This window comes from Elephas maximus, chromosome 18 (genome assembly GCF_024166365.1).
Source record: "Elephas maximus indicus isolate mEleMax1 chromosome 18, mEleMax1 primary haplotype, whole genome shotgun sequence".
Lineage (NCBI taxonomy): Eukaryota > Metazoa > Chordata > Mammalia > Proboscidea > Elephantidae > Elephas > Elephas maximus.
The window spans coordinates 54,962,821-54,985,073 of NC_064836.1; positions in this window are offsets into that span (position 1 = coordinate 54,962,821).

Below are 22,253 nucleotides of genomic sequence, written 5' to 3' on the forward strand. Positions count from 1 at the left end.
CTGAAGAAAAAAATTCAAGCCTCGAGTTGCAATATTGAAGAATTTCATTGGCAAAAAACTGAATGATGAAGGAAGTATCAAAAGAAAATGGAAACGATACACAAAGTCATTTTACCAAAAATAACTGGTCGACATTCAACCATTTCAGGAGGTAGCATATGATCATGAATCAGTGGAAATGAAGGAAGACCAAGCTGCAACGAAGGCATTGGCGAAAAAAAAGTTCCAGGAATTGACGAAATACCAGTTGAGATGTTTCAACAAACAGATGCAATACTAGAAGTGCTTACTCATCGTTGCCCAGAAATTTGGAAGATGATTATCTGATCAACTGACTGAAAACGATCCATATTTATGCTTATTTCCAAGACAGGCGATCCAACCAAATGGGGCAATATCATTAATATCACTTGCAAGGAAAATTTCCCCGAAGATCATTCAAAAGTGGTTGCAGCAGTACATACATCCACAGGGAAGTGCCAGAAGTTCAAGCTGTGTGATGGTTAAGATTGTGTGTCAACTTGGCTGGGCCATGATTCTCAGTATTTTGGCAGTTGTACAATGTTTCGATCACTTCCTTGTTGAAATCTGATATATGATCACTCCCATGATGGAATCTGCTGAGTAGTACCAGTGGGGATGAGGTCTGTGGTCGCTCTCCATCTTCTCAGCCTTCATTTCTCTGTCCTCTGCCACCTATTTCCTTCCTGCTCGCCTTGCCAAGGCTTTTGGCTGGTTCTGGATTTTGCAGCTACCTCTTGTTCATCTGACCTCCGGTTGGGACTTGAGCTGGTAACTTACCTGCTGATCTTGGGAATCATCAACCTTCACAGCCTGTGAGCAAGAGCCTGGATCTCCAATCTGCCAGTCTTGGGTTCATCAGCCCCTGTGGCTGTATGTAAACCAGGAGAAACTTCTATCCTGAACCACAGACTTGGGATGTTCCAGCCTCTACAATCCCGTGAGCTGTTTCCTTGATAGAAATCTCTCTCTCTATATATATATATTTATACACTTTACTCTTTTTGCTTCTTTAGAGAGTCCAGCCTAAGGCAAGCTGTGTTCAGAAGAGGACACGAACAAGGGATATAATTGCTGATGTCAGAAGACTATTGGCTGAAAGCAAAGAATACCAGAAACATGTTGAGCTGTGTTTTATTGATTATGCAAAGGCATTCAACTGTGTGAATCACAATAAATTATGGGTTACATTTCAAAGGATGGGAAATTCAGAACACTTCATTGTGCTCATGAAGAACCTGTACACAGATCAAGAGGCAATTATTTGAGCAGAATAAGATGATATTTTGTTGTTTAAAATTAGGAAAGGCGTGAATCAGGGCCATATCCTTTCACTACTCTTATTCAATCTGTATGCTGAGCAAATAATTCTAGGAGCTGGATTACATGAAGTAGAGCATGGCATCAAGATTGGAGGAAGACTCATTAATAACATGCAATATGCAAATGATACGACTTTGATTCCTGAAAGCCAAGAGGACTTGAAGCACTTACTGATGAAGATCAAAGAGTATAGCGTTCAGTATGGTTACACCTCAACATAAAGAAAACAAAAAACATTCACAACTGGACCAACAAGGAACATTTTGAAAAATGGAGAAAAGATTGAAGCTGTCAGTGTTTTCATTTTACTTAAATCCACAGTCAATGCCCATGAAAGCAGCAGTCAAGAAATCAAATGATGCAAAAGACAGTGTTAAAAAGCAAAGATGTTACTTTAAGGACTGAGGTGCGCCTGATCTGAGCCATGGTGTTTTCAGTCGCCTCATATACATAGAAAAGCTTGACAATAAACAAGAAAGATAGAAGAAGAACTGATTTCTTTGAATTGAGACTTTGGCAAAGAGTACTGACTATACTATAGATTGCCAGAGGAATGAACAAATCTGTCTCTAAAGAAGTACAGCCAGAATTCTCCTTAGTAGTGAGGATGGTGAGACTTCATCTCATGTACTTTAGACACGTTATTGGGAAGGACTGATTCCTGAAGAAAGACATCAGGCTTGGTAGAGAGTCAGAGAAAAAGAAAACCCTCAATGAGATGAATTGATGCAGTGGCTGCAACAATGGGCTCAAACATAGCAACCATTGTGAGGATGGCATACGATCAGGTAGTGTTTCTTTCTGTTGTACATGAAGTCACTATGATTTAAAACCGATTCAGTGGCACCTAAGAACAACAACACTTAGGTTACATTATGTGCTATATATGTTATTCACAGACTGCATTCCATCTGTTTCTTCAGCATCCTGTAGAGCTATTCATTCACCTAGCAGACAGGAGAGAGAGTGGGGCATCTGGGGAATTGTGTAGGAACTTTCAGATTCTAGGGACCAGTCCTGCCTCTCTTCCCCACATTTCGTTGTGAGTGTATGTATGTTTATATGTCAATTCACTATGTAGATAGATAGGTGATCAGGTAGATGGATAATTTATATATATATATATTGCCATTTTTATTGTTAAGTTATTATAAAAAACAAAAATCCTAAGATCAGTTTTTAAAAATATATAAAAACAACATTTTCCTTTTAGAGGTGCCTATCTTAGCCACGGAAACCCTGGTGGCTAGTGGTTAAGTGCTATGGCTCCTAACCAAAGAGCCGGCAGTTCAAATCTGCCAGGCGTTCCTTGGAAACTCCATGGGGGAGTTCTACTCTGTCCTGTAGGGTCGCTATGAGTCGGAATCAATTTCATGGCACTGGGTTTGGTTTGGTTTGGATCTTAGCGACTGAAGTGATGGACCTAGGCAAAATTCTTCAGTATTTCTAAAGTATTTATCCCACTTAAACTCTCATTTTGGGTCATGTGAATGGGACATTCATTCTTTTGGCAATTTATTGTTGTTTGTTATTGTTAGGTGCCATCAAGTGGGTTCCAACTCATAGCGACCCCGTGCACAACAGAAGGATGGTCCTGTGCCATCCTTACAATTGTTGTTATGCTTGAGCCCACTGTTGGCAATTTGGGAATGTTTATTTCATAACAGTGACTAGTTCTAGGCACTGGGGATATATAAAACTAAAACCAAACCCAGTGCCATCGAGTGGATTCTGACTCATAGTGACTCTATAGGACAGAGTAGAACTGTCCCATAGAATTTCCAAGGAGTGCCTGGTGGATTCGAACTGCCAACCCTTTGGTTAGCTGCCATAGCACTTAACCACTATGCCACCAGGGTTTCCAGGGATACATAGTGGAACGATATAAAATACTTGGACTCAAGAAAATAAAATCCACAGGTATGTACAATCTATCCAGCGTATAGTAGGGAGAGGAAGAAGCTGGACATCATATCAATGTCTTGGATTTTGTTAGGTTGCAGCTGCAGTCACTAACAAACAGTGTGACATTGAGTGAGCGATGTGACCTTTCTAGTTCACAGTTTCTTCATTGGGAAAATGGTAAATTATACTAGAGTTTATCTATCTGGAAGATCCTGTCTGTATGTAAAATTCAGTTTTATCCTTGAATAAAGATATACAAAACTGTCTCAGTTTATGCAATGGTTTTAATGAAGGTTGTTCATTCTGACTTTTTTTTTTTTTACCTCTAAATGAATCATATAGATTAATAAGTGTTTTTCATTTTTCTAAGATAAATAATATACTTTTATGAGTCACTAAAGGCTTATCAAATTTCCGGTCTGATAGTTTCAATATCTGTGCACGCTCCTGTTAATTGCTTTGTGTCTCTGTAGTGTTTTGTTCTGCTTGGCTTCTTGTGTGCTTTGTAAGTTTGTTGAAAGCTGAGTATCTTTAGTAGGACAGTCAAGGCTGCAGTAAGTAGTATTTTACTTGGGAATGGGCATACATTGTCACTTGATAAGCCTTTAGTGAGGAAGAGTGGTTTGAGTCATCTAGTTAGTTGTTGAGCTGATCTGAAATTTCTCTTTGCTATGGTTGCTTTCCGTGCACCACAGATTTCAAATTTCTTTAGAGTTACCTTATATTTGGAGTGGGGCTGGTATACCAGTGAGTTAGTTTTCTCAACATTTTCTTGTCTCCCACTTTTAGATCTTTCCTTGTACTGTACCTCAGAGAGAATTTTTCATGCTCTTGCCTGTTTCCCCACAGTAGACTACTGTTTCTTGTCACTTAATACTTCTTAGCCTGGTAATGGATGACAAAGGGGTATCCTCTGTTGCCTGATTAAATTTCAGTCTTAGGCAGGTATTGTGCCCCTAAATCTTGGTGGTGGGACCTCCATTGACCCTGGCCCTCCACTAGCTGGGATGGAAACTTCCTTGGTAGGTAATTCAATGGTTCAAAGCCTGATTCTAAAGCTATATGAGTACAAATGCTATACAATGAAATTATGTATTCTGTTTTGGCACCTATCCCTACCACCTATGATTAAAGGAAATGAATGAGATGCAAATTTTGTGTATATATTATATTTTGCTTTACTGTATTTAAAAGAGGTCCATGACCTCCCACTGTCAGTAGGTTCCAAGTAGCACAATTAGAACATATATACAGATAAAACAAAAATACGACATCACTATTCAGTTTCCAATCACCATCACTGGAAAGATCTTAGCTGGCCAAGGGCACATATGAACAACTACAGAAAAGAAAAATCAACACACATTCTTAAAACATTTCCATTACTGTAAAAAAGTGGCTACACAGCTGTTCATTAAAAGTCATATATAGCATATGGCTAACTTCAGATTTTGTACATAAGGACTGAAATAATTATTAGTCATTTGGTAATGTTTTATATATGGAGATGTTTTTGATGAATGATTGTGATTAGTGGCACCTACTTTGGAATTTATTTGAATGTAAAGACAGATGACACATCAAACATACTCACCAATGAATATTAATATAAGATTTTTAGCACTCACAACGAGGGGCAGGGCAATGGCTTTGGGCTTTTACTGTGGTTAGAAGTAGAAATTGAGAGCAGTTCCTATGTGGGCTAGATGAGGTGATATTTGAAATTCCCGCCAGCATGCAGAGGCTGGGGCCATGTGGGAGGTTTTTCTGAGTCACAAAGGTAGTGGGGTGAAAGTATTTAAACTGTGTTCACATGAGTGTACATGTACATACACACACACACTGTATCTCTAAAGCCCAAGCAATTATGAGACTGCTAAGATGAGAAGAACTCTACTATGCCATCCAGTTGGGTTGCACACACAAAGGCACTTTCCAAAATGTTGGCAATCGAAAGCCACTATTATTTTTATACAGAGCCCTGATGGGGCAATGGTTAAGAACTGGGCTGCTAACAAAAGTGCCAGAAGTTCAAACCCACTAGCTGCTCCTTGGAAACCTTACAGGGCAGTTCTACTCTGTCCTATAGGGTTGCTAAGAGTTGGAATGGGCTCAACAGCAACAGGTTTGATTTTTTTGGTTTTATTATTATTTACAGAAGGTAAACAGTAAATGACAGAAGCAGAGTTGAGGTGAACCGGTCTTTTCTACCCCCATGAGTACCCCACTTTGTATTGTAGAAAAAAATTTCACTTTAATTGAAAAGGGTACCTGCTCACTGTTCCCAAATTACCCATGACCATTTCTGTGTCACTGGGTGGGCAGGTAGTGGATCAGGTGTCATCAGGTGCCTCTCTCTGTCAGCTCAGATCAGGTGCACTGTGGCTGTATTCTCTCCCTCTCTCTCTCTCTCTGTCTTTTCTTGCTGGGTCTTCCCTCCAGTGCATACTGGTCTAGCTCTCAACCAGCAACTGTGAGACAACCCTGGGCCAGTGCCAGGGTTAGGCTAGCATTACAACAGCTCTCAAGGCAAAACAGTTTTAGGGGCAACCCCTGTACAGTGTACGTCCAAGCCTTTGTGTGCAACTTCTCAACACTCAGAACAGGCCTCCTCTTGGCTGCCTTAGGTTACAGCTCTCAGCATAGCCAGGTCATCTGCCTCTGCCAAAGACAGGCCAGCTTGGCCCCCATGCTGCCATTAGCTCTGCTTAGACATCTGCCTTCACGGGCCTGGGCTGTGGTTGCTTCCCCTTTATAGGGTGCCCAGCTCCATTGGCAACCTCTGCTCAGAGGTGCCCAGTTCCCCACTGTGTGCCGACTAGCCCACAGCCGCTGTCTGCTGGTTCATGGTGCCTGCAACTTGTACTGCTGCTGGCATTTCTCTGCTGCTAAGCTCTGCCGTGATTGCCAGTTTGTTTTGGTTATCAGTGATATCAACTCAGTATTATAGCCCTTGACCCGTATTATAGCTCTGTTATTTGGGTCCAGGTGGTTTTCAGCACAGAGACTCCAGGTCTAAGAACATGCTTCTTTCCTGGATCTTATTGATCAGGAAACTCCCCTAAAAAATTCTATAATATTGACCACTTATATAGGAAAACTTCTGATTAGGTGTGGCCTTTCAAGGGTGACTTTTGTAAGCTGACTGATCTTAGCTGAATCATAAAGCGACAAACCCTATTGTGTGGATTGCAATCCACTTATATGAATAACATCCCCACCAATCCTTGAAAGCTGCTTAGGACGATAGTAAACAGACCAATCCTTTGGCAGATTGCTGGCCCAACCAATCATTTTGGGAGAATTGCAATCACAGGGCCAGAAGGGCACATAAGAGAAAACCACTGCACCACATTTTTATAAGTAGGGATGCAACCAGGGAGCCTGTCAAAGGTCAAACATCAGAGATGGAGTTTTGTTTGTTTTCCATACAGGAAATCAGTCTAATTTTAAAGGAGATATGTAATATTTTATCAATGTAATATGCTGAACAGTGTTGAAACATCAACAATCTGTAAGTACTGAAGAATAATGGATGAAAAGAGATTTGTTACATAAAAATATTGCAAATAAAATGTAACGAATACTAATATTTTGAGCTAATGAACTAAAATGCATCATATTTACATGTTTCAAACTATTTTGCATTTTTAAGAATTCAAGACTGGTCAATTTACAAACTGGTTGTTTATTTCTTTCTCTTTATCATTTGAAATTCAATTAGAAATCTCTAAAAAAAACACATCTCTCAAATAATGAGAAATAATATGAAAATAAAACAATATATATCTTTACAGATATGTAATTTTTTAATAAAATTTTCTTTAGTATCTGGTGAAGGGTTAGGCAAATTACAGCCTGTGGGCCAAATCTGACCTACCTCCAATTTTTGTGAACAAAGTTTTATTACAACATAGCAATGCCCATTTTTGAAAAATTGTCCATGGTTGTTTTTACATTAAGATAGCAGAGTTGAATAGTGATGACAGAGACCTTATGGCTTACAAAATTTGAAATATTTGATATCTAGCCCTTTATAGAAATAGTTTGCTGACTCCTGATGTAGTTTTATTAATTTGACCTTTGCCATAAATTCATAATAATAAAGATGTATAAGAATCAGTGAAATCATCATGACACAGAGTATTAGCAAACTCAACATTTTCTAAAGCTGTGAAAGTGTGAAATTTTTTAATATCATCATAGAATGCTATTAGGTATGAGTGGTCTATGTTAGTAAAATATATCTTTACTGTTTAAAAAAGTTTAAAAAAGTCACATCACAGCAGAAACTTATATGAATATATTAAGTACCTCATCATAGTACTTAGCAGACTTGTCTTATATCCACAACAAGAACAAACTGAGTGTATCAGCATCAATATTTATGGGACCATCAAAAGAGTTTCTACCACCTAAGAGCAAATGTTAGAGAGAACCTATATTTTTGATAGTCATGGATGTTTTGGCAGCTATTTTCTCTTTAATTTCATATTTGTCCCAGTGAGCCTGGTCCGCTGTTATCTCTTCTACAGAATGACACGCCTTGGGAAATCAGAGTCAGGAAAACAGTAAGCAGTAGTAGCATCACCTAAGATTAAGCTGGAAAAACCTATATATATCATAACATATAAAACCAAAATACTTGCCATCGAGTCGATTTTGGCTCATGGCCCCATGTATTTAGAGTAGAACTGCTCCATAGAGTTTTCAAGGCTGTGACCTTTTGGAAGTAGATTTACAGGCCTTTCTTCTGAGATGCCTCTGGGAGGGCTCGAGCCACCAATGTTTCCATTAGTAGTTGAGTACTTAACCATTTTCTCCACCCAGGGACTCTAGGTAATATATAACTTCCTCCATATCAGAGCTTTCATGTCACCTTAACCCTAATTGCTGTCAGTATTTCCCATAAATTCTCTCTCTACATCCTTCATCTCTCTCTCTCCTACGCTGTAATTTCTGTATATTTTCAATTTACAATTGTGTGTCTATATAGTAATTTTTATATTAGCAGGTGCTTTGCCTCTTCAGCTCATCCTTTTATCCTTAGCACTAAATTTGATGGGCTCAATATTTTGTTTGTTTAATAAAAGAGATAATGCATGGTAATGATTCTTAGTATGAAAAGACATTTAAAACATTCCATATGGTTGAATGTGCAGCACCCTATGAAAACGTAAAAATATGAAAACCCAGGTGATGAAATCTAAAAAGGACTACGTCAGAGACACACATATCAGACAGTGAGAGAGACAGGTGTTCATCAGTGTCACCGAATGAAGGAGATAATTTGAGAAGATACCCCATTCTATTTACCCAGTAGGTGAGAATATTTCTCTTACCAGCTTTTGTAAGTTGTTCAAGCATTATAAATGATCTCCCCATCCCTTACTTCGAATAGAGTCTTGCTTAAGATCATAAATCTATTTTTTTTAGTTGTTTGGTTGTTTTAGCTTTTTAAAAGAAATATGAGCTTTTAGTCTTTTAGTCTATTATTCTAAGAAACTTAAATGAAGGCCAGAGGAATCATCTGGGTTGTTCCATCTAGGTAGTTTTTCAAGCTGAATTGTGCAGGTCAAATACAAACGTTTTTCAGTTGTGCAGTTTTTTCCTCCCCGACTTAATTTCCTCACATTCCACTTCACAATTGCCTATGTAAATTAAGCTGCCTTGCTGTAAACCTCAGTTCCCCCTTGTCTATCTCCTCAGTAATAGCGTCAAAGTACTAAAAAGCTAAAACAGCTACAAAAGAACAATTAATTTGTGCAAAATCACAGAGGCACTGTAGGTATTAAAAACACTACAATAAGTCTTTTATCAGTGAGCTAAACTGCACAGCATTAAGCTAAAAACTAATAGGGCTGAATGTGCAGCACAATGATCTGGATGGCAAAGGAACCTCAAGGACATGCTGAGAAATGGGGTGACATCATTTAGAAATGATGCAGTTATTTCCATAAACATCTACATAAGTACATAAGAAAAAATGCTGATCTGTCAGAAAGACAGATTTAAACCAGTAAGTAAATTTGCATCTATTTTTGGAGAAACTTATTTTTTATGGGAAGTATTGTTGAATGCTCTGATAAAACACCCTGAGGTTGCCAAATGCATACTTGTTGATTGGCTGACACTTTGATATTTAAAAACTTAAATCTCTGAACTGTAAGCAAAGAATGCATAATACATCTAAAATTGCCTACAAGAGTAGTATTAAAACATAATCAGGAGCCCCACCATCTCTTGTGTTGAAATAACGATGGAAACAATTACTTTGATCATCAATTGTTTATTTAATGGCTGCTCTTAGCCCAAAATTGTGTTAGGCTCTATGAGCTGGAAGTTAAGCTATTGTTGTAATTTCTAAGTAAACATGTTAGATGCTTCCAGAACTAGATAGAGAAGAATGAATTTCTAATTGTGAAGTAAATACAGCAGATGCACAAGAACCTGGAGCAAGGAAGGGTTTTGTAGTGTAGAAACTGTAGAAAACAGATGGCATTATTTCAGTTGGAACCAGATACACCTAGGTTTAAAACCCAGGCTCTCCATTAACATACTGCATGATTTTCTGCCAACTATTCTAAGTTTTCCCAATTGGAAATGGGAAGAGTAAAACAGACTCATGGAGCTTTGATAAAGAGGAAATGAGGAAAACGTTTTAGCTGCGTAGCACATAGTAGGCTTTCAAGGAATAGGTGCTCAGTTTATCTTTAATAAAGATGTCCAAATAACAGCAACTATATGCCTACTGTGTTTATCAGAGTTCATAGGATTAAATATATAAGACATAGAAGGTTTTTTTTTTTTAAATAAGGAATCATCTGGTTCAATGTCTTTAATTGACCAATATGAACATGAAGATTCAACTGCAGACTCTGATTTTTCCTCTGAAAATGTGTACCAACTACAGGGTGCCCCATAAAGAACCAGAAAGTGCTGCCATGCTTTTTGTAATATTAAGTCCTAGATTTCATCTAGGCATAAGAGAATATTACCAGGCTGTTATTTCTGTCAGTCCTTCTTATTTCAATGTCATACTTCAAGAAAACCTGATTTATTTATTGCTAGATTTGCATGCTTTTATAATAATATGGTCATATGTCAAATACTCATCTGCATATACTGTAATTCATAACGTAATATAAATAATAACCCCCCAAGTTTATTTAGGCTGATTTGCTTAAAGCATAGTGGGAATTAGAAAGAGCGATTTCTCTAAGAGAAGTTCTTTGATGTTAATTAAATACAGGGTATTTATACAGAAAGTTTGTAGAAAACCTGCCTCTCATTGCGATACCTGTATTATGCCAAACTGAACCAATTGCCATCAAGTGAATTCCAACCCATAGCAACCCTATAGGACAGAGTAGAACTGCCCCATAGAGTTTCCAAGGAGCAGCAGGTAGATTTGAACTGTTGACCTTCGGAGGAGACTGAGTTCTTAACGACAGTGCCACCGGGGCTCCAACTCAGTGTATATCATTAGAAACCTCAGTGGTGCATATTATTAACAAAACCTGAAATAACAGAGCAGTATAAAAAAAAAAATGCCTTTATATTGAAGGTAAACGGGATGAGGATCAAAAAGGAGTAGATGTGATGTCTAAATAATTAGTAGGTATTTCCAAACAATTGAATAAAATATATATATAATAATAGTGGCCTTTATTTCACATATTATTCTAGGTACATACTTTCATTTTTTCTCTCCAGTTTTCTGTTTTTAATTTCAATCCTACTGAAAAGTTGAAAAAGGGTAAGTGTAGTCTCATCCAGATACACAAATTATTAACATTTTTCTTCTCTTATTTATTTATTGGTGAACCACTTGAAACCATTTTTAACATATTAAGATTTTAATTCCTAATGCTTTAGAATTGAAATGATATTCTTCTTCATATCCATAACATCTTTATCAAACCCTGGAAATTTTTAATTGTTAAAATAATACTATCTAATTAAAAAAAAAAATTAAAAGATCCTCAGAAATGGAATATATATATATATATTTTTCAAAGCCCATGGCCTAGGGAGGGTCCAAAAAGTGCTAATATTCCTAACAGTCTTTGATTTTCAGATCCTAATTTTTAAGGGAACAATTTCTAATTAAGCATATTATTGGATTACAAATACACTGAAATTAATTTTCTTGTTATCAACAGGCAGATACTTAAAACATAGGTATTATTCATTTATTTAATAGTAACTCTACGTTGTTTTAGGTATTTTCTGTACTCTAAGGGGAATAAGAGTTCTAACTCATTTCGCCTGCTTCAAGCACAAAACTGCACATATCAGGCCTTGATGTGAAAGAAATGATAAAGACGAAGGGTGGTCCAGAGTTACTACAATAGCGTTTTTGATAAGGTGGTACACAGATATTTTTCCATTGTAAATGGACGTAAAGAATTAGTTATGAAGGAATAAGGATCAAAATTGATACTGTATTCTCTCTTCTTCGAAAACTCAGATATTCAATGGCAAACAAAGAGGAGACAGTGAATTCTGATGCTGGGGGAAGGGCAGATCATTAAAAACTGCTCGGTTTGAGCAGATGGATTTTCAAAATCGCTTTTACACTGATAACAGTTACATATTAGTTGTATTATATTCTCCTGTGGCTGTCCAAGAATGGCTGGATATTATTACTTTGTTGGGGGCTGATTTTAAATGGCATGATAAGTCTTGTCTTTTCATCCTCAGGCTTTGGCTTGAAGCATTGAAAAGGTGGAGGAAAATCGCATGCTATGATAATTGCTGGAAAAAGTATCAAAAAAGATTGAGTGCAGGGAAAACACATAATAGAGAAGCTACAGGAAATAATGAATGAAACGTGGGAGAAAATAAACTATAACAGAACTTCTAAAGCCTCTCAATAAAAAATAAAAAAAAAAGATATGGCTGGGCTAGGGGTGTCTATTTTTCTCCAGTTATATTCTGTCATTTCACAGGTCCTGTTATCATATCCTCTATTTAGTGGGAGTGATCCTGCACTACATGGTGCCGCCAGTACTGAGCATAGAAGGTGGTGAAGGAGAGCCATAGGGGTAATAATAGTGCTTCCCCACTGAATTGAGCAAGGAGAAAATAACAGAGCAGTATAAAAAAAAAAAATGCCTTTATATTGAAGGTAAACGGGATGAGGATCAAAAAGGAGTAGAACACATTTCTTAGATTTTGCAAGCAGAATTACATACTTAGATTATTGGAAAATCCTAGGGGAAAATCTAGATGTTTCTGCATCTTTTTCATGAAGCAAATTTATTTTTGAAGATGCACTATATTCATTTTCCTGCTCGTAAGAAAACTAGGGGTGCCTTCTTATTAGGACACTTTGAAATGAGTGATAATGCTACAGAGAGTTTAGTGGACACATTTAACCCAAGGGAAGACACTGGTGATATCCACTCTGGTCAAGACCTTAACATGACAGTGTTAACCTCTTAGGGTTTCAATTGAAGTTGCAATTTTAAATTAAAAAAATCTCAAACCCAGATATCCCTATGGTGTGTAGCTGACCCAAATGCAGAGCTAGAGAAATGCCCACAAAGAAGAGAGACTAAGAAAAAAAAAAAAAAAAAGCTTCAAAAAGAACAATTTGATATGAAAAAAGAGGAAATCATTATTTTTTTTTTTAAAAAAAAAAAAGAGAATTATTTTCATACCATATAAGTGCTCCCATTACTATTATCCCCTTATTTTGGTGTTACTTTGCACTTGCACACAAATAAAGATACACACACACGCAAGACAGTCCCAGTAGAGGCTCTGCGGTACAAAACGTTGGGTAATATCCTAAAAAAAAGGAGGAAAGAGAGAAAGGAAGGAAAGAAGGAAGGAAGGAAGAAAAAATAAAAGAAATTATCTCCTACGTGCTGTGTCAAGTGTAAGGATCTGTGACGTAATGATCCATCATTCTCATCTCTACTCTCCTTCAGAAGGGAGATGGCAATAGTTGCTCAAAACATACCATAAAATAAAACAGATTTTATGTACTGTGCTATATAAAAGTATTAACATTTTCCCACAGTTGTATTTCGGAGAGACAGTTTTTAACAAATTAAAAATATCTGGGAAATAATATTCATCTCAAATGTTGGGTCCAAATCTCAGCTTATCTATTAGTGGGGTGACCCTGAATAAATCATGTGATCTTTCTTAGTAGTAGTTTTCTTTTTTCTCAGCGTGGGAAAATAACATGATAATACGAATCATAAATGAAGAGCTCAGTTTGTTGCTTGGCAAACTGGAGTTCAATAAATAAACTTGGGGTTTTTCCAAACTGTTAAAAATTACTGTCTGAATAATCCATATTGAAAATTTTAAGACATAGATCTAGATAATAAAGAATATGGATTCTAATAAAGGAATGCAAACTCTAGTAAGGAGAGAAAACTAATACACAAATAATTTTAACATAAAACAAGAAATACAGGGTAAAACATTGAATTAATTGTTCTAGTAAGAGAGAACTAAAATGCATAAACTATTAAAAACAACATAAGGTACTGTGTAACTGAATGGTGAATTAGTGATGTAATTATTAATACAAGGAGCTCAAAAAAATGTAAACTAATGATAACTGTACTGTTCAAGAAAAACTTCAAGGAGGTGGTGGGTCTTCAAGTCAAAGATGGCCAGGACTTGGATAAAGAGAACAGAGAGAAAAAAACTGTAGCTTCGTGAGTAAGAGCTCAGTGTATGTACGCCAACAGAAAAGGTTAGTACATAGACTACCTCCACTATATGGTATAGTGTATTCCTTCAGAAAAAGTTTCACTAGTTCTGTATTAACAAATGATATAACCAATAGCCATTTCAGCTAAAATAATTAAAATTACTATGTAAGAAGATATCATACCCCTATTTCTTTAAATAGTATTCTTTTTTAATTTTTATAGCTTCCCATTTCTGTTGGTTTCTTCCATTGTTCTCCTCAATAAATTCTCTTCTAAACTCTACATTATGGTACAATTTGGGAGTCTAATATTAAACTGGGTAATGTTATCTAAGTGTAGCATCACAGACTTTTACCCAAAGAGGAGTTTCCCGATTTTTTTTTTACATTGTATTTTGTAAATTTTCTAGCATATAGTAGAGAGAATTGTATAATAAACACCCACAACCCAACTTCCACAGTTATCACTGTTTTGACAATCTTCCTTCAAATATTCAAAATTTTTAATGTTTTGTTCCTAAAGCAAAGCCCTGATATGATTTATTTTGCCCATAGATATTGCAGCATTAATCTCCAACAAAAATAATATTTTTAAAACCATAACCTCAACAAAGTTATTACATCAAACATAATAACATTTACTCAATATTATCTAAGATTCTATTTCTCTTTCAAAAAGTCCCCTTTGCTCTTGAGTTATTTGAATCAAGATCTAAACAAGTTCACCTTCGGTTGATGTATTTCTTGTCTGTTTTATTCTGTAACAGAATTCTCCCCCCTGCCTTTTATGTCATTTATTTGTTGAAGAAGTTGGATAATGTTCCCTGTAGAATTTGGATCAGTTTATCTTTTGTGGTGTCTTCTAAAGTATTCTTCTATCCTCTGTATCTCCTATAAACTGGTGGTTCGATGTAGAAAACAAACAACCAACCAAAAAACCCCAAACCAGTTGCCTTCAAGTTGATTCTGACTCATGGCAACCCCATGTGTGTCAAAGCAGAACTGTGCTTCACAGTTTATAAACTCAATGTGTTTATAATGGCTTACTTTTTTTGAGGCCGATTGCCAGACCTTTCTTCTGAGAAATCTCTGGTTGGACTCAAACCTCCAACATTTCAGTTAGCAGCTAAGTGTGTTAACTGTTTGCTTCGCTCAGGAACTTTGAGGTAGAGGCCTTATTAATATTATATTCTTTTTGGGGCGGAAAAGTAATTCAGGTACATGATGCTCTGTGTGTTGTTTTGGCACATCAGGTGATACATATCATCTAATTTTCAACATTTTGTCATGTTAAGTCTGATCAGTGGGTTGTGATATTGTCATTCTGATTCATCTTCTGTTTTCTGTCAACATTTCACGTGCAGGTTTCAGCAAATATTGATGTCTAGATTATTGTATTAGGAACTGCAAAATGATGACTTTATAGTTCTATCATTCCTACATTTATTAACTGGAGTCCTTCATTTAAGAACTCTCAGTCATTAGCTATATATACTTACCCACCTGAAACTGAATTTGCACAGGAAACACAGAGTCAGTGCTTGATCACTTTCATCCATTTAATATTTTCAGCATAACCCTTGCATATGTTTCAATGAGTTGTAGTCAGTATTTGTTCTGATGCCCCAATTGTCTCAACATTGGGCAGTGACACCCTTTCAAGTTGGCTTCTGTGTTATTTTGGGGGTATGTATATCTCCCATGCTTTCTGGCAAAAACAGAATGTCCTGAGGTCATCTTGTAAAATTCCTGCCCCAGATTTGGAATTAACCATTTCTCTTAAGAACTTTTTTTTTTTTTTGGTGAAAAATCATTCTTAGAGAACACAATATGATGTCTCCATGTGCTCATTGTTGCTGGGTTTTCATAGCTCCACAACTTCTTAACAGACAGAGCAAGAAAACAATTATTATTTAGAAAAAGAGAAAAAAAAATCGTGTTTATACATTTTTTAAATTTGTTTTAGTTTAATTTTTTATATTAGTATTTCCTTTTCTTATACTCAAAAATTTACCTGTTAGTGCTTTTATCATTAATCCTTATTTGCTTTATTCTATACTCATATTTTATAGTATTTTTAAAATAATGACACTCTTATTCTTACTAATGTTAGGATTATCGATGAAGCTTAAGATTTTTTGTTGGCTTGTTTGTTTTGTTTTTGGCTATTGTTCTCTGTGTAAATTCCAGTATGAATATGCCATTATTTGAAATTTTTTTTGTCTTTGCTGTTACAGCATAAACTTAACTTAAAAGTTACTCACTGATTTTTATTTATTTCTTGACTTTTAGTAAGTGTGGCAAATTGATTCACTTAAACTCCTTTCATCACGGCCAGGGCAGTGATTTCTTTTCCACATAGGATAATACGCTTATTGCACATACGCAGTTTTTTGTTGCTTTCAATTCTTCTGCCAGCATCATCATGTGTGGGCTTACAGGCACGCCTCACTCACAGTCATAGAAGCCTGTACATCTTACCTCTGACTGAAGACACATTTTACAGCAAAGGGAGAGTAGCGATGGAATTCACTGGTTCTACTGCATGCCCAGGAGCCCTGGTGGTGTACTAGTTAAGTGCTTGGTTGCTAACCAAAAGGTTGGTGGTTTGAACCCAGCAGCCACTCCACAGGAGAAAGATATGGCAGTCTACTTCAGTAAAGATTTACAGCCTTGGAAACCCTATTGGGGCAATTTTATACTGTCTTACAGGGTCTCTATGAGTTGGAATTGACTGGATGGCAACAGGTTTTTTTGGGGGGAGACAATATGTCTCATTATCCAGAAGCATCTGTATTGACAGACTTGTGAAATGGTCTGTTGAAAGCTTGGTGATGCCACCAGTTAGGAAACAGCACCTTGTGTGGCTGGGGTGTGGACTTAAACCAGTGTCCTGTAATGCTAATTCCCCCACTGCTCAGATGCAGGACTCTCCTGTCTTCCCTTCACAATCCCCTGCTCGACCGAGAATCTTGCAGCTATCCTTGCTCTAAGTGGTTGGAAAACCCCTCTTGCATTTCTGAGGTACCTGGACACATTATGTTGCTAGATTTGTTGAAATGTTGTTTTCTGTTGCCATCCTAATTGCTCTATTTTTATGAGGAAATTTAGAGAGATATGTTAACAAAATTGAATGAGTATCTTTACCCAAATGTCCACTTACTTTTTAAGCCATGGTATTATATTCCTCATTCAAAACTAGCTTTTAATCCACAATGTTATTGGGTCTTTTTCTCTTACATTTCTTTAAAAGAGTACTCCTGAGGGATTTGGGTTTGTAGTCAGCAAGGCTTGGGTTTTAATTTCTGGCTCTGTGATTTGTTCTCTGTGAGAATCTGGAAAATTAACTGAATTTTTAGAAATTTCGGTTATTTTTTCTATAAAAAAGTAGCAATCATATTTACCTCAGGGAGGAAGGAATAAATTATGCAATATTTTAAAGTGCTAACCAATATGTGTGGTCATGAACATTTGCTTCTTTCCATTTGTGGTTTAATCTCTTATTCATTCACATTTCAATTTGTTAGTAACATCAGTTAAGAGGTATTTTCTTTTGTAAATGCTACACATCAGAAATAAATGCTTTAAAAGGAAAATTGTCTAGCATCCAGATATATCAAAGGAAGCACATTAGGTCTGACTCCTTTCAATATTATTCAGTGTATTGTCCAATAGCAATGCCACCAAGAAAATTCTGGCAATAAGCCATCAGACAATCTAACCAGATTGGTTTCATTGAGGCTGTTGACCAACCACATCTCCCAAAGTATTTATGCTGAGTTTGTCATATCAGACAAATCAATTTTAAAAATAGACAAAAAGAGTTGAGTTTGTGTACGTAATGTGTATTTCTACCTGATAAGTGTAGTACCTTACTTTAAAACATAAATTCCTAGAAATTGAGGACCATGTTGTGTGTATTTTCTGTATCTCTCCTAACATATTGTGAGAGATCAATAAATATTATACCAACACATTGTGGTTCCACAAAACTAGACATGAATTCATAAAGTGACAATCCAAGCACCAGGCAAAATATCTCATTTGGAACTAACCATATAAAGAGGCAATAGGGAATAGATTTAAAGGGCACAGCTGTCTCATTCCACAAGTTTAGTTGGAAAATAGCCCAGAGAATATGGGAATATGTGGCTGTATATCTTTCCTATAGAACCACCCCTTCTGGGCTGCACAGGGTTTTATAATGGCACCTTTCCTCTTCACTGCTGATCTGTGATGCTCACATGCTGACAAAACTTAGCCCTTCTACTTATTACACTCAAACTTTAGTGTGGCACTTGTTCCCTTAATGACTAACGAAGAGTCAGAAAAACGTATACCACATGCAGTTAAGTTTCACACAACACTTAGTTGATTATATCTGAGATGATATCATAGAAGTTGGAGTATATGAAAGATATGAGTCTACATCTTTGTTAACAAGCATTTTACAAATATTTTCACCTAATAATCACATTGGCTTCAATTACATTAAGGTGAAACTTATATCTCCTAACTTATCCGTTAACTAACCCCAAAACCAAACCCATTGCCACTGAGTCGATTCTGACTCACAGTGACCCTATAGGACAAAGTAAAACTGCCCTGCAGATTTTTCAAGGCTATAACCTCAGAATCAACTCAACAGCTATTTTTTTTTTTTCTTTTAATCTTTACAGAAGCAGACGGCCACATTTTTCTCCTGCAGAGAAGCTGGTGGGTTTGAACCACCAACCTTTCAGTTAGCAGCTAAACGTTTAATCATCGTGACACCAGGGCTCCTCATTTATCAGTTACCAGTGAGCAAACTGGGCATTTTAGAATTACTATCATATATCTGGAGCTCTGGTGGCTCAGTGGTTAAGAGCTCAGGCTGTGAACCAAATGGTCTGCAATTCGAATGCACCAGCAGCTCCTGGAAAATCCAGTGGGCAGTTCTTCTCCGTCCTACAGGGTCACTATGAGTTGGAATCGACTCGAAGGCAACAGGTTTATCATGGAAGTATGTTTTTATATTACTTTAATTTTAGCAGTTTAGAAACTAGAAAAAATATTTTATAACCGTCTTATTTAGTACTTACAACTGCCCCGTGAACCAGGCACCATTGGTAACATTACTTCAAATCTATAGATGAAAAATTATTCAATTTGCCTAAACTCACTAGCTGATAAATGTAAGAAACCAGGCTAGGACTCAGACGTTCTGGGCTCTCTGCTGTGATACAGTTTTTAGAACACTACATTTATGTACTTAATTCATTGGCAAAATATGTATTGAGTACCCACTATGTGTATCAGTGAAAACTATAGAAAAACCCATTGCCTTGCTGAGCTTGTAACCTAATGAAATAAATACATAAATAAACAAGATAATCACAAGCTGTTTGAAGTGCAATAAAAACAATACACGAGGTTGCTATGAGTCGGAATTGACTCCACAGCAATGGGTAATGGGAAGGTTGGGTGAGGGAGGCCAGAGAAGGCTTTGGGAGGAGGGCTGCCAAACTGAGCAAATTAAAATACAGGAAACCCAGTTAAATCTGAATTTCAGACAAGCAACAAAAAACTTAGTATAAGTGTGTTCTATGCAATATTTGTGATCTATTAACGCATGGGGTCAACTTGATGACAACAGGCTTGGTTTTGTATTTACACTTTTTTAAAAAGTGTTGTTTACCTGAAGTCCAAATTTAACTGGACAAAGTATTTTCTCTGGCAACCCGATCTGGAAAGTGACATTTGAACTAATACCCAAACGAAGAAAAGGTGTCAACTATGCAAAGGTCCAGGCAAATGATTTCAATAGAAGGAACATCTAAGAGAGAGCTTTAACATTGTGAAGAGATCTTCAAAGCCCTGATAGGTAAATATGTCTTAGTCATAATGAATGACAAGGGTAATTGTTCAAGATTACTTTGGAGAGTTAAGCAGAAGGCAGATTACGTAGAACACTCTAGGTAGTAGGTTTTGACTATATTCTAAGTGTATCACATATCTCTTTGAAGATTGAAAATTAGAGAGATGTATCTGTTTTATGCTTTTAAAAATCCTGTTTTCTGTGTAAAGAAGAAATTGAAGAGTGGAGCAAGAATGGTAACAAGGGTCATGATTAGTAGGCTGTGGCTAGGTCCAAGAGAGATGATCTTGGCTTGGATTAAGTGGTGCTAGTTGGCACACAAGGAGCCCTGGTGGTTCAGTGGTTAAAGTGTTCAGCTGCTAACTGAAAGGTCAGGAGTTCAAACCCACCACCTACTCTGAGAGGAAAGACGTGGTAGTCTGCTTCCGTGAAGATTATAGCCTTGGACACCCTGTGGGACAGTTCTATTCTATCCTGTAGTTTCACTGTCACTTGTCGGCACACGACAAGAACAACACAACAGTTAGCATACAAGGAGCCGTGGTGGCACAAATGGTTAAGAGTTTGGCTGCTAACTGAAAGGCCGGCCACACCAAGTGGCTCCATAGGAGACAGATGTGGCTGTCTGCATCCATAGAGATTACAGGCAAGAAAACTCCATGGGAAGCTCTACTCTGTCACATGTGCTTGCTATTAGTTACAATCAATTCAACGGCACTTAACGACAACAACAATGAAGTGGGCATACAGAGAACTGGATCAATGTGAAATTCACATTTCAGAGGGAAGGTAGAGGACTCACTACTCCAAGAAAGTGGAAAATGAGTGGGCTGGGTAAGGGGAAGGGAGAAATTAAGGATGACTCCTAAGTTTTGGATTCAAGCAACTGGGTGTATAGTGATGTTAATTCCTGAGACTGAGGAAAATATACAAAGAAAAAAATCAAGGATGAAGGTTGGTAATCATATGATCGTTCTTCAGCATGCTAAATTTGAGAGGCCTCTTAGATTTACACATGGAAATGTCAAACCGGGAGTTAATTCTCATCCAAGAAGGCAGGATAAAAGGTGTTAATAAAAATAGTGTTATGAGCCAAGGTCAGGAGTGAGATCACAAAGAAAAAAACATTTACACAAAAAAAATCAGAAGGCTCAAATTCAAGCCCTAGTAAAATTCAGTATTTAAAAGAGGAAGAATCAGCAGCAGATTAAGAAGGAGGAGCTAACATTGTTAGTCGTCATCGAGTTTCTTCAGACTCATAGCGACCCCATGTGTGCAGAGTAGAACTCCTGCATAGAATTTTCAAGGCTGTGACTTTTCAGAAGTAGATCATCAAGCCTGTCTCTTTAGGACCATCTGAGTGGGTTCAAACTGCCAACTTCTCAGTTAGTAGTCGACTCTAGAACCTAATTTATTAGAGGGAAAATCAGAAAGATAGTATTAAGGAAGTCAAGGAGAAAAATGTTTCACAAATGATGGGGTGAACAGACATCTTTGTATGGGCTTTTGAAACTTAAAATAAGTTTAGGACAGAAATACACCTATTTGCTATGTCAAAATGGGATATTTATTCACCTTGGAGGGAGAGCTCTTCAAAGGTATTAAATGAAAATCCCAAATACAATCATCAGATATTTTGTAAATGAAATCCAGGTTGTTTAATGTTTATGTCACTACTTGTTGAGGATTCAAACAGTAGAAATTTTCTAATATGTTATAAGTATTTGAATGACTCATCTTCTAAAACATCCTTAGCTATTAATATCTTTCATCTTTTGCTGAGCATTTACTTAGCACTTATTACATACTATCACTGATCTCATTTTATTGATAAAAAAGATATTTAAAATACATTTCTTAATCTCAAAGAATAAGCTAAATGGGAAAAACTGATAAGTCTATAACAACCTATACAATGGGTGGTGGTACAATGCTATTTTGTAAATGCCAAAATAGGAATACTAATGTTAAACAAAATTTGGTCTGGGAACCAGAACACTAAGTAATGCGACAACCCATGAATTCTAATTTAAAAATATATGTATTTTTAAGTCATTGTTCTCTTTCCTCGTCCCTCAAACTAGATCTGATTAGTTAATCCCTTTGCAATAAAAAGCAATATCCTTATTATATTTTCTTTAATGCTTATTCTATTTTCTGTCTTTTGTCATTCCCAATAAAAAATTAGAGCCATTTATTAAAATAGCTGATATTAACTTCACTTCAAAACTTAATTACTTATTTTAGTGAAGAGTGAAGAATATTATGAGAGGAGTTTCAAAATACATTAAATATCATAGTTTCAATGCTCACTGCAATATACACAAATTTTGATGTAATGATTCAAGTAAGTTCTCTAAAATTTGTCACATAAGTCTCCCTATATCCACTGAATATCAAAATCACACGTTTTATTTTTACTTCTAGAAGTGACTTCATCAGATTGCCTTTTTGTGCATTAATTTG